General features: G+C 37.7%; 1 non-coding gene across 1 annotated transcript; it reads right to left on the bottom strand.

The window, feature by feature from the left end:
- Positions 1 to 10,887: 10,887 nt before the first annotated feature.
- On the bottom strand, positions 10,888 to 10,991 carry LOC148548906 (small nucleolar RNA R71). The gene has a single exon (XR_015898937.1). It is a non-coding gene; the product is annotated as a small nucleolar RNA R71 (small nucleolar RNA).
- Positions 10,992 to 11,749: the final 758 nt, after the last annotated feature.

The raw sequence follows: 11,749 nt of genomic DNA, 5'->3' as shown, positions 1-11,749 counted from the left end.
ACAGAGCATGGTTCTGGCGCTGAACGCCCAGAATGGGCAGCATCCTGGCGCTGAACGCCCAGAACAAGCATGGTTCTGGCGTTCAATGCCAGAAATGGCAGCAAATGGGCGTTGAACGCCCAAAATGGGCCAACCTGGCGCTGAACGCCCAGAGTTGTGTGCAAGGGCATTTTACATGCCTAAATTGGTGCAGGAATGTAAATGCCTTGACACCTCAAGATCTGTGGACCTCACAGGATCACCTCAGGATCTGTGGATCCCACAGGATCCCCACCCACCTCCACTCACTCTCTTCTCTCTTCTCAATCATCCTCTATTCCCAATAAACACTCTTCCCTAATTAACCCTTTACCACTCACATCCAAACACCCACTTTCCTTCAAAATTCAACATCTCTTTCCCACCCAATCCCACCCATATGGCCGAATACACATCTCCTTCCATCTCCTCCATATCTTCTTCTTATTCTTCTATTCTTTCTTCTTTTACTCGAGGGCGAGCAACATTCTAAGTTTGGTGTGGTAAAAGCATAGCTTTTTTGTTTTTTTCCATAACCATTGATGGCACCTAAGGCCAGAGAAACCTCTAGAAAGAGGAAAGGGAAGACAAAAGCTTCCATCAAGGGTCTATAGCTCAGTGGTAGAACATTTGACTGCAAATCAAGAGATCCCTGAGATACCTCAGGGGATACATTTTCTTCCACACAATTATTGGAAGCAACTAAGGGTGGAACATCAAGAGCACTCCATCATCCTTCATGAAATCAGAGAAGATCTAAAAGCAATGAAGGAGGAGCAATAAAGACAAGGAAGAGACATAGAAGAGCTCAAGGACATCATTGGTTCCTCAAGAAGGAAACGCCACCATCATTAAGGTGGATTCATTCCTTGTTCTTATTTCTTCTGTTTTTCGTTTTCTATGTTATGTGCTTATCCATGTTTGTGTCTTCATTACATGATCATTAGTAGTTAGTAACTTTGTCTTAAAGTTATAAATGTCCTATGAATCCATCACCTCTCTTAAATGAAAAATGTTTTAATTCAAAAGAACAAGAAGTACATGAGTTTCGAATTTATCCTTGAACTTAGTTTAATTATATTGATGTGGTGACAATGCTTCTTATTTTCTGAATGTATGCTTGAACAGTGCATATGTCTTTTGAAGTTGTTGTTTAAGAATGTTAAATATGTTGGCTCTTGAAAGAATGATGACTAGGAGACATGTTATTTGATAATCTGAAAAATCATAAAAATGATTCTTGAAGCAAGAATCATTTTCTGAATGTGGTGACAATGCTTCTTATTTTCTGAATGTATGCTTGAACAGTGCATATGTCTTTTGAAGTTGTTGTTTAAGAATGTTAAATATGTTGGCTCTTGAAAGAATGATGACTAGGAGACATGTTATTTGATAATCTGAAAAATCATAAAAATGATTTTTGAAGCAAGAAAAAGCAGCAAAGAACAAAGCTTGCAGAAAAAAAAAATAGGCGAAAAAAAAAATAGAAAGAAAAAGAAAAAGTAAGCAGAAAAAGCCAAAAGCTCTTAAAACCAAGAGGCAAGAGCAAAAAGCCAATAACCCTTAAAACCAAAAGGCAAGGGCAAATAAAAAGGATCCCAAGGCTTTGAGCATCAGTGGATAGGAGGGCCTAAAGGAATAAAATCATGGTCTAAGCGGCTAAACCAAGTTGTCCCTAACCATGTGCTTGTGGCGTGTAGGTGTCAAGTGAAAACTTGAGACTGAGCGGTTAAAGTCAAGGTCCAAAGCAAAAAAAAAGAGTGTGCTTAAGAACCCTGGACATCTCTAATTGGGGACTTTAGCAAAGCTGAGTCACAATCTGAAAAGGTTCACCCAATTATGTGTCTGTGGCATTTATGTATCCGGTGGTAATACTGGAAAACAAAGTGCTTAGGGCCACGGCCAAGACTCATAAAATAGCTGTGTTCAAGAATCATCATACTGAACTAGGAGAATCAATAACACTATCTGAACTCTGAGTTCCTATAGATGCCAATCATTCTGAACCTCAATGGATAAAATGAGATGCCAAAACTATTCAAGAGGCAAAAAGCTATAAGTCCCGCTCATTTGATTGGAGCTATGTTTCATTGATAGTTTGGAATTTATAGTATATTCTATTCTTTTTATCCTATTTTGATTTTCAGTTGCTTGGGGACAAGCAACAATTTAAGTTTGGTGTTGTGATGAGCGGATAATTTATACGCTTTTTGACATTGTTTTTAGTATGTTTTTAGTAGGATCTAGTTACTTTTAGGGATGTTTTTAATAGATTTTGTGTTAAATTCACATTTCTGGACTTTACTATGAGTTTTTGTGTTTTTCTGTGATTTCAGGTATTTTCTGGCTGAAATTGAGGGACTTGAGCAGAAATCAGATTCAGAGGTTGAAAAAGGACTGCTGATGCTGTTGGATTCTGACCTCCCTGCACTCAAAGTGGAATTTCTGGAGCTACAGAACTCGAAATGGCGCGCTTCCAATTGCGTTGGAAAGTAGACATCCAGGGCTTTCCAGCAATGTATAATAGTCCATACTTTGGCCAAGAATAGACGACGTAAACTGGCGTTCAACGCCAGCTTTCTACCCAAATCTGGCGTCCAGCGCCAGAAAAGGATCCAAAACCAGAGTTGAACGCCCAAACTGGCACAAAAACTGGCGTTCAACTCCACAAATGGCCTCTGCACGTGCAACACTTAAGCTCAGCCCAAACACACAACAAGTGGGCCCCGGAAGTGGATTTATACATCAAATACTTACTCATGTAAACCCTAGTAGCTAGTTTATTATAAATAGGACCTCTTACTATTGTATTAGGCATCTTTTGATCATCTTAGGATCTTAGGATCATCTTTGAACGCATTGTTCTTAGATCAAGGGAGCTGGCCATCTCGGCCATGCCTGGACCTTCACTTATGTATTTTCAACGGTAGAGTTTCTACACTCCATAGATTAAGGTGTGGAGCTCTGCTGTTCCTCAAAGATTAATGCAAAGTACTACTGTTTTCTATTCAATTCTTCTTATTTCGCTTCTAAGATATCCATTCGCACCCAAGAACATGATGAAGGTGATGATTATGTGTGACGCTCATCATCCTTCTCCCTTATGAATGCGTGCCTGACAAACACTTCTGTTCTACATGAATTAAGCTAGAATGAATATCTCTTAGATCTCCTAACCAGAATCTTCGTGGCGTAAGCTAGAATGATGGCGGCATTCAAGAGAATCCGGAAGGTCTAAACCTTGTCTGTGGTATTCCGAGTAGGATTCAATGATTGAATGACTGTGACGAGCTCCTAACTCGCGATTGCAGGGCGTTAGTGACAGACGCAAAAGGATAGTAAATCCTATTCCAGCATGATCGAGAACCGACAGATGAATAGCCGTGCCGTGACAGGGTGCGTGAGCATATTATTCACTGAGAGGATAAGATGAAGCCATTGACAAGGGTGATGCCTCCAGACGATTAGCCGTGCCGTGACAGGGCATTGGATCATTTTCCCGTGAGATGACCGAAAGTAGCCATTGACAGTGGTGATGTATCACATAAAGCCAGCCATGGAAAGGAGTGAGACTGATTGGATGAAGACAGCAGGAAAGCAGAGGTTCAGAGGAACGAAAAGCATCTCCATTCTCTTATCTGAAATTCTCACCAATGAATTACATAAGTATCTCTATCCCTATTCTATTATTAAATTTCGAAAACTCCATTATCACTTTATATCTGCCTGACTGAGATTTGCAAGGTGACCATAGCTTGCTTCATACCAACAATCTCCGTGGGATTCGACCCTTACTCACGTAAGGTATTACTTGGACGACCCAGTGCACTTGCTGGTTAGTTGTATCGAAGTTGTGACAATTATGAATTAAGATCAAAGCACCAAGCTTTGGAGCCATTACCAGGGATTGTTCGAGCCTGGACATCACAATTTCGTGCACCAATAGGCTTTGAGAGAAAATCAGAAGAAAATTGCTTTTGTTGTACAGAACAACAAGAAACAGACACAGAACCAGAAAAGCAATATACTCTACTGAGAGAGCAAAGTTAGTGTTAGTTTAGGCAAAAATTCGAACAGTTAGTGGGTTAGTCAAAATTAGAGAAAAATAAAGAAAAAATGCTTGATCTAGATCACCACCTCACTTAATCATTGTCAATCTAATCAATCCCCGGCAACGGCGCCAAAAACTTGATGAGTATTTTTGTGGAAAAACGAATTTCTCCAAAACACCCAAAACTAACCGGCAAGTGCACCGGGTCGCATCAAGTAATAATAACTCACGGGAGTGAGGTCGATCCCACAGGGATTGAAGGATTGAGCAATTTTAGCTTAGTGGTTGATTTAGTCACGCGAATCAAGATTTGGTTGAGAGATTTGTGATTTGCAGAATTTAAATTGCAGAGAAAGTAAAGGGAGTGGGTGAATTGCATGAAAGTAAAGAGAACTGAAATTTAAAGTGCTGAATCTTAAAGAACAAGAAATTAAATGGCAGAAACTTAGAACGCAAGAAATGTAAATTGCAGAATCTTAAATTGCAAGAAATGTAAATGGCTTGAATTGTAAAGGGAATTGGGAATTGGATTTGCAGAATTTAAACAAGGAAAAGTAAATTGCAACGAACAGAGAAGTAGAAGATAACTTGGATTGAATCGGATCTAAAAACAGAAATGTAAATGAGATTGAAAAGCATTAAACAGAGGATGTAAAATTGGAATTCAGATCTCAGGGCCCAAGAGACTAGATAACTAAGTCTAGATCTCAATGCCTTCCTAGATCCAACAAGAACAATAGCAAAGGAAATGTAAATTGCAAAGAAAATAGATGAAGAAGCAATTAACCGAAACTGAAATTCAATTAAGCAGAGAATTAAACAAGATCTCAAGGTGAGATTGAAACAGATTTCCTCCAATTCTCCAACCCAAGATCCAAGACAATTGTAATTGAAATTGAAAGCAAGAAAACTAAGAGGAAGGGAATTCAATTCTCCTTCCCCGAGACTTAGAAATTAAAATTCACTTCACACCAAAAGCTCTCCGAAAAACTCTCTATGAAAACTAAAAGGGAAAAGCTCTCTGAAAAACTTAAATCCTATGCTATTTATACACTTTCTTCAAATGGTCTTCAAGCCTTCAATTGGGCCTTTGCTCTTGATGGAATCGGGTTGATAGAGGCCTTGGTTGATTGCTCTTGGAGTTTGGAGAAGAACCGAATTGAACCGGGTTTGCAATCATAAAAGCTTGAGTAAAAGTTTGAGTAAAAGTTTGAGGCAAACTTTTGCTCCAGCTTTTTGCCCAAAAGTTTGCACAAAAGTTTGAGGCAAACTTTTGGTCCAGCTTTTTGCACAAAAGTTTGCACAAAAGTTTGAGGCAAACCTTTGGTCCAGCTTTTTGCTCCTTGGTTCATTTTCACTTATTCCAAAAGTTTGAGCTAAAGTTTGAGGCAAACTTTTGCTCAAACTTTTTGTCCTCTCTTCCTCCTAGCCATTCCTCCTTGCTTCAACCTTTCTCCAAGCTTTCTTCACCTATCATTAATCAACCAAACACATCAAAGCTATGCTTAAAACCATGAGATATTCATTCTTTCATAATATGTGACAATTATAGCATAAAACCTCATGAAATTGCATTAATTCATACATGGTTGATTAAATCAAAGGAAGTATAAAAATCTACCCAATTGGCTTGCTTATGGCTCAAGAAAGTGCATAATTCAATTGAAAACAAAAGAAAAAGGCTAGTGAAACTAGGCTAATATGACTTGTCATCACAGGGCTAACATGGTTACAATCGACCATGATGTACATTGGAGGACTAATGGAGTAAGAGACCGTATTCATGCATAGTCCCTAGTAACGTCGGGTTACGGGTAGTCAACTGACGCATGAGCTCATGGCTTGCATAGGGCAAGACATGCATCATGCCTATGTGTTGCATCTCTTTGTGACTTGTGCTTGTATGTGTATTTATATCTGTTGTCATTTACCTTCTCTATTGTATAAATATTAGATAGAACATATGTTGGGGGTAAATTGGGAGCTTAGTAACAAACTCCCTAGTGCTAAATACCCAAATCCCCGACCTTCCGTTCACACACTGCTGCGAACCTTAGGTTCTTATCCCTCTTTTTTCCCCTGTTCTACATATGGGCTCAGGAGTGTTATTCTTTGAGTACCCTCTACTAGGCCGCTATGAGGATCTCACATGGGGCAGGACTTTCAGGTTGCGTGAGCTACGTACACATATGTACTTTCTTCTGGAGCAACCTTTCAATCATCCTCTACTGAGTCCCGAGTTCGATCCTGATTCTCCTTATGATTTTCTACTATTGGACCCTGGTGACACCTACTATCCTTTCCTGTCATAACCCCAATACCATATGGACCCTATGCCAAAGCCAATGATACCAGAGGAGCCCCCTACCTTCTTCCTACTCGAGTACCCACACTGGTTTGACACTGTGCTAGAGCCACTGATTCTATAAGAGCCCGTACCCAACTACCATCCTTTTGATTTGATGGTGGAGCAGTTTGGTGTCATAGGCAAGTTCTTCTCTATAATCATGTTTAATGACTTCCTATCGACTGCATCTAAGGAGGATCCACCTAAAGAACCCGAGGGTGGCGAGGATCGTATGATTATCAACCTAGTCTCTAGTTTGTTACATGAGGATGAGGGGCGTGATTGAAAGTTGGAGTATCAGCTCAACGACATTGTATGATAGGCTCGTATGTAGATAGCAGTAGTAATTTGTCTAGTTTCTAGTTGTCACCCTCATTGTGAACAATCTTTAGGAGGGGTAGGATTTTGCTTCGTAGGCAGGCTCTAAACTAGGGGCTCGTCCGTAGGCTGGTGCCTGCGTGTCAACCATGTATATATCTAGCTACTATGTATGGATACTATGTATATAAGTGGGGACGAATGTACAAACTGACTTTATGTATGAAACTATGCCCTAGTGGCTATATGTGCGCAGTATATGTTACTGATAAATTCTAATATTATTCTGAATGATTGTATGATTCTCCTCTACTTATATTTTTGTTATGACACATATAAACCAACTAACTCGAGATCACAAGTAGTGCTACAAGCTCATAATTATTATATAATATAAGGTCTAGAGCTGCCTAGGTTTAATTGAATAGTAACACCTGATGATTGGTGTAGTCATGATGTGCCAAAAGTCAAATCGTTACACTGCGTTGTGCAATCCATTGCAACGTGATAGACATAGAAAAATGACCTTGCCAATGTCCTTGATGCACCATAGGTCCCTATAATGATATACTCGCATTCTTATTATTTATCAGGTACAGACATTTAATATATTTGTGATGATTTAGTTTGATATATGTATTACGAGGTTGGTCAATTTGGGATAGTAGAGTAGAGACCACCATATGGAAAGGCTTCTCTAATGGTGACATAAGTTGGACAACTTGATCACGAGAATTCGTTGATATATTTCATGTTTTTTTTTTTGTTTTGATATAGAGTTGTTTTGATATATTTTTCATACAAAATTTGCATTTTAGAAAGGATGTATTGATAGTGGTTAACCCTCCTGCACGAAGCAGGAAAGCCACATTACACTCCTCAATATTATTGACTTTAGCGTAGAGTTTCATCACTTGTTGAGTTATAATTTTTCCATGAACGTTGAACATCACCTGGACATGGTCATCACTTTCAAGCTAGAAAACATGCTATTGGAATCGTTGATTATCCGAAGTTTTGAGAAACTCGTACTTGACATTGACAATCTCTTTCCAACTAAGTACTGATGTGAGATTTTTGTCGGTAAAGAATTTCTCAATGAAATCTTATTGCCAGTATAGTTCTTAACCAACAATTAATTCTCAATCAAAGTTTAATTTGTTTGTCATAAGGACAAACCCTAATAAAAATAATCGAAGTATTTAAACCTCGGGTTGTCTCTCAAGGAATTCTAGGAAAGTGTTTATGTTATTGGTTATCGGAAGTATATTTTGGGGTTTTGTGATAAGGGACAAGAAACATAAATAACAAGAAAGTAAAGGAACTCAAATGGTAAAAAGGTCTTGGCAAGGGTTGATGGTTAAGGATCTCTATCCTTGTCACTAACCACAACATGATAATTGCAAGGATCAATCCCATTAAGTCATCCTCTAATAAGTGAATAAAAGTTAAATGAGCTTTATCAATCCCAATCTATAAGTCCTAGCCACTCACTAATTGACTTAGTGAAAGCTAGTGTCAATGGACACCAATTATCAATCACTTGGATATTAGCAACTCAAGGTCACCCAAGTTACCATCCCAAGCCAAGAATAGAAAATCTACTCTAAAATCCAACCAAGCATTTTATCAAACACTTAGAAGGCACAAAAGGAAAGCAAGGTAAAATTGTAAGAAATGTAAGATCTACAACTACCAAAGCATGAAAACAACAACAGCAAAGCAATTAAACAATAAGAACATCAAACATAAATTGCATTAATTGAAATCAAAGTGAACAAAAGTCCATGAACAAGTGCACTTGCTGGTCAACTGCACGGAGCTGTGTGAAAAGTGTGCGATCACGATTCCGTATACCAAGTTTTTGGCGCCGTTGCCGGGGATTGTTTGAGTTTGGACAACTGACGGTTCATCTTGTTGCTCAGATTAGGTAATTTTATTTTTAAGTTTTTTATTTTTAAAAAAATTCTCAAAAAAAAATTATTCTATGACTTCAGAATTTTTAAGAATGAATTCTAGAGTTTCATGATGATCTGTTGAAGTCTGGCTGGCTGTGAAGCCATGTCTAATCTTTTGGATCGAGGTTTTAACTTATCATCATAAGAGCTTGTTGATTTCTATCAATCTTGCTGTTGAATGTAATGATCTGCTAAAGCTTGGCTGGCTATTGGCCATGTCTAGTATTTTGGACCGAAGCTTTCACTGAAAGCTTGGCTGGCTAGTAAGCCATGTCTAATTCCTGGAGTGGAGCTTTAGACTAACATTGCATGATTCTTGGAATTCGTATTAAAAATTTTGAAATTCTTATCTTTCTTTTTCCAAATAATTTTCGAAAAATACAAAAAAATATTTTTAATAAAATCACAAAAATAAAAAAAAATTTAATTTATGTTTCTTTTTTGAGTCTAGTGTCACATTCTAAGTTTGGTGTCTTACATGTTTTTAATTTTTTAATGTTCCTGTATTTTTTGAATATATGCATTAGGTTCTTCAATGATCTTCAAGTCGTTCTTGGTGATTTTATTGGGTCTGATCTTTAAATTCTCGTGTTTTGTGTCTTTTGTTATTTTTCATATGCATTTTCAAATTGTTATTGTCCCTAGTATACAAACTTCTAAGTTTGGTGTCTTGCATGTCTTTGTTTTCCTGATAAATTTTCAAAAACGTGTTCTTGCATGCATTGTTTATTTAACCTTAGTTTTTCATGTTTAATTTCATTCTATTGTTTTTCTCTCTTATCATTAAAAATTCAAAAATATATCTTTCCAAGTCAATAGCACAGAGAATCGAAGATTCAGAACATGCAGCAGAGGAATTACATAGAAAAAGCTGGGCGTTCAAAATGCCCATTGAAGAAGCAAAACTGGCGTTTAAACGCTAGCCAGGGTACCTGGCTGGGCGTTTAATGCCAGGATAGCAGCAAGGAGGTAATTTTGTTTTCAATTCAAATCTCTTTCAATTTTGAAAGTTTTAAAACTAAATTTTCAAAATCTTATCTTTTTCACATCCTCTCTTATCAATCATATCTTTTTTAAAATCAAATCTTTTAAATTATTTTTCAATATTTTCGAAAATCCTTGCTACAATTAATGATTTGGTTAAAAAATTTCAAGTTGTTACTTGCTTATTAAGAAAGATTTAATATTTGAATTTTAGAATCATATCTTTTAAATTTCTTGTTAGCCAAGTAATTAATTTCCAATCATATCATTAATTTAAAATCTTTTCAAATTGTTTTTCAATCATACCTTCTCAATCACATCTTTTTCAAAATAATTTTCAATCATATCTCTTTGATTGCTAATTTCAAAATCACTTGACCACTTTCTCATTATTAATTTTTGAAAACCATCAACCACTTTTTCAAAATTCCTTTTAATTAATTTAAATTTTTAATTTTGTTTTTGAAAATTCTTCTTCCTTCTCACCTTTTTCTATTTAAGGACTACACTCCTCCTCAATTAGCAATTCGGACTATCTCTCCTTCTTCATATGTTCGAATTCTTACCTACCTACCTCATCCCTCTGTTCCTATTTTCTATGACACCTCAAGGAATCTCTATACTGTGACATAGAGGATTCCATACTTTCTTGTTCTCTTCTCTTTCATATGAGCAGAAACAAAGACAAAGGTATTCCTGTTGAAGCTGATCCTGAACCTGAAAGGACCTTGAAGAGGAAGCTAAGAAAAGCTAAAGCACAACTCTCTGGAGAGGATCTGACAGAAATTTTCGAAAAGGAAGAAGACATGGCAGCCGAAAATAACAACAATGCCAATAATACAAGGAAGATGTTTGGTGACTTCACTGCACCCTCTTCTGACTTCTGTGGAAGGAGCATCTCAATTCCTGCAATCGGAACAAATAACTTTGAGCTTAAGCCTCAATTAGTTTCTCTGATGCAGCAGAATTACAAGTATCATGGACTTCCATTGGTAGATCCTCATCAGTTTCTAGCTGAATTCTTGCAAATCTGTGACACTGTCAAGACCAATGGGGTTGACCCTGAGGTCTACAGACTTATGCTTTTCCCCTTTGCAGTAAGAGACAGAGCTAGGACATGGTTGGACTCACAACCTAAAGAAAGCCTAAACTCTTGGGAAAAGCTGGTCAATGCCTTCTTGGCAAAGTTCTTTCCACCTCAAAAATTGAGTAAGCTTAGAGTGGAAGTCCAAACCTTCAGACAGAAAGAAGGCGAATCCTTCTATGAAGCTTGGGAAAGATACAAGCAATTGATCAGAAGGTGTCCTCCTGGCATGCTTTCAGAATGGAGCATCATATGCATATTCTATGATGGTCTATCTGAACTGTCTAAGATGTCATTGGACAACTTTGCTGGTGGATCTCTTCATCTGAAGAAGACGCCTGAAGAAGCCCAGGAACTCATTGAAATGGTTGCAAATAGCCAATTCATGTACACTTCTGAAAGAAATCCTGTGAACAATGGGACAACTCAGAAGAAAGGAGTTCTTGAGATTGATACTCTAAATGCCATATTGGCTCAGAACAAAATATTGACTCAGCAAGTCAATATGATTTCTCAGAGTCTATCTAAAATGCAAGCTGCATCAGGCAGTACTAAGGAGGCTTCCTCTGAAGAAGAAGCTTATGATCCTGAGAATCCTGCAATAGCAGGGGTGAATTACTTGGGAGAACCCTATGGAAATACCTATAATCCTTCATGGAGAAATCATCCAAATTTCTCATGGAAGGACCAATAGAAGCCTCAACAAGGCTTCAACAACAATAATGGTAGAAGAAATAGGTTTAGCAATAGCAAGCCTTTTCCATCATCTTCTCAACAATAGACAGAGAATTCTGACCAGAGTCTCTCTAGCTTAGCAGCCATAGTCTCTGATTTATCTAAAACCATACTAAGTTTCATGACTAAAACAAAGTCCTCCATTAGAAATTTGGAGGCACAGGTGGGTCAGCTGAGTAAAAAAGTTACTGAACTCCCTTCTAGTGCTCTCCTAAGCAATACAGAAGAGAATACCAAGAGAGAGTGCAAGGCCA

Source organism: Arachis ipaensis, chromosome B8, assembly GCF_059453495.1.
Source record: "Arachis ipaensis isolate K30076 ecotype BB chromosome B8, ASM5945349v1, whole genome shotgun sequence".
Taxonomy (NCBI): domain Eukaryota; kingdom Viridiplantae; phylum Streptophyta; class Magnoliopsida; order Fabales; family Fabaceae; genus Arachis; species Arachis ipaensis.
This window is presented reverse-complemented; position numbering and strand designations above follow the sequence as displayed.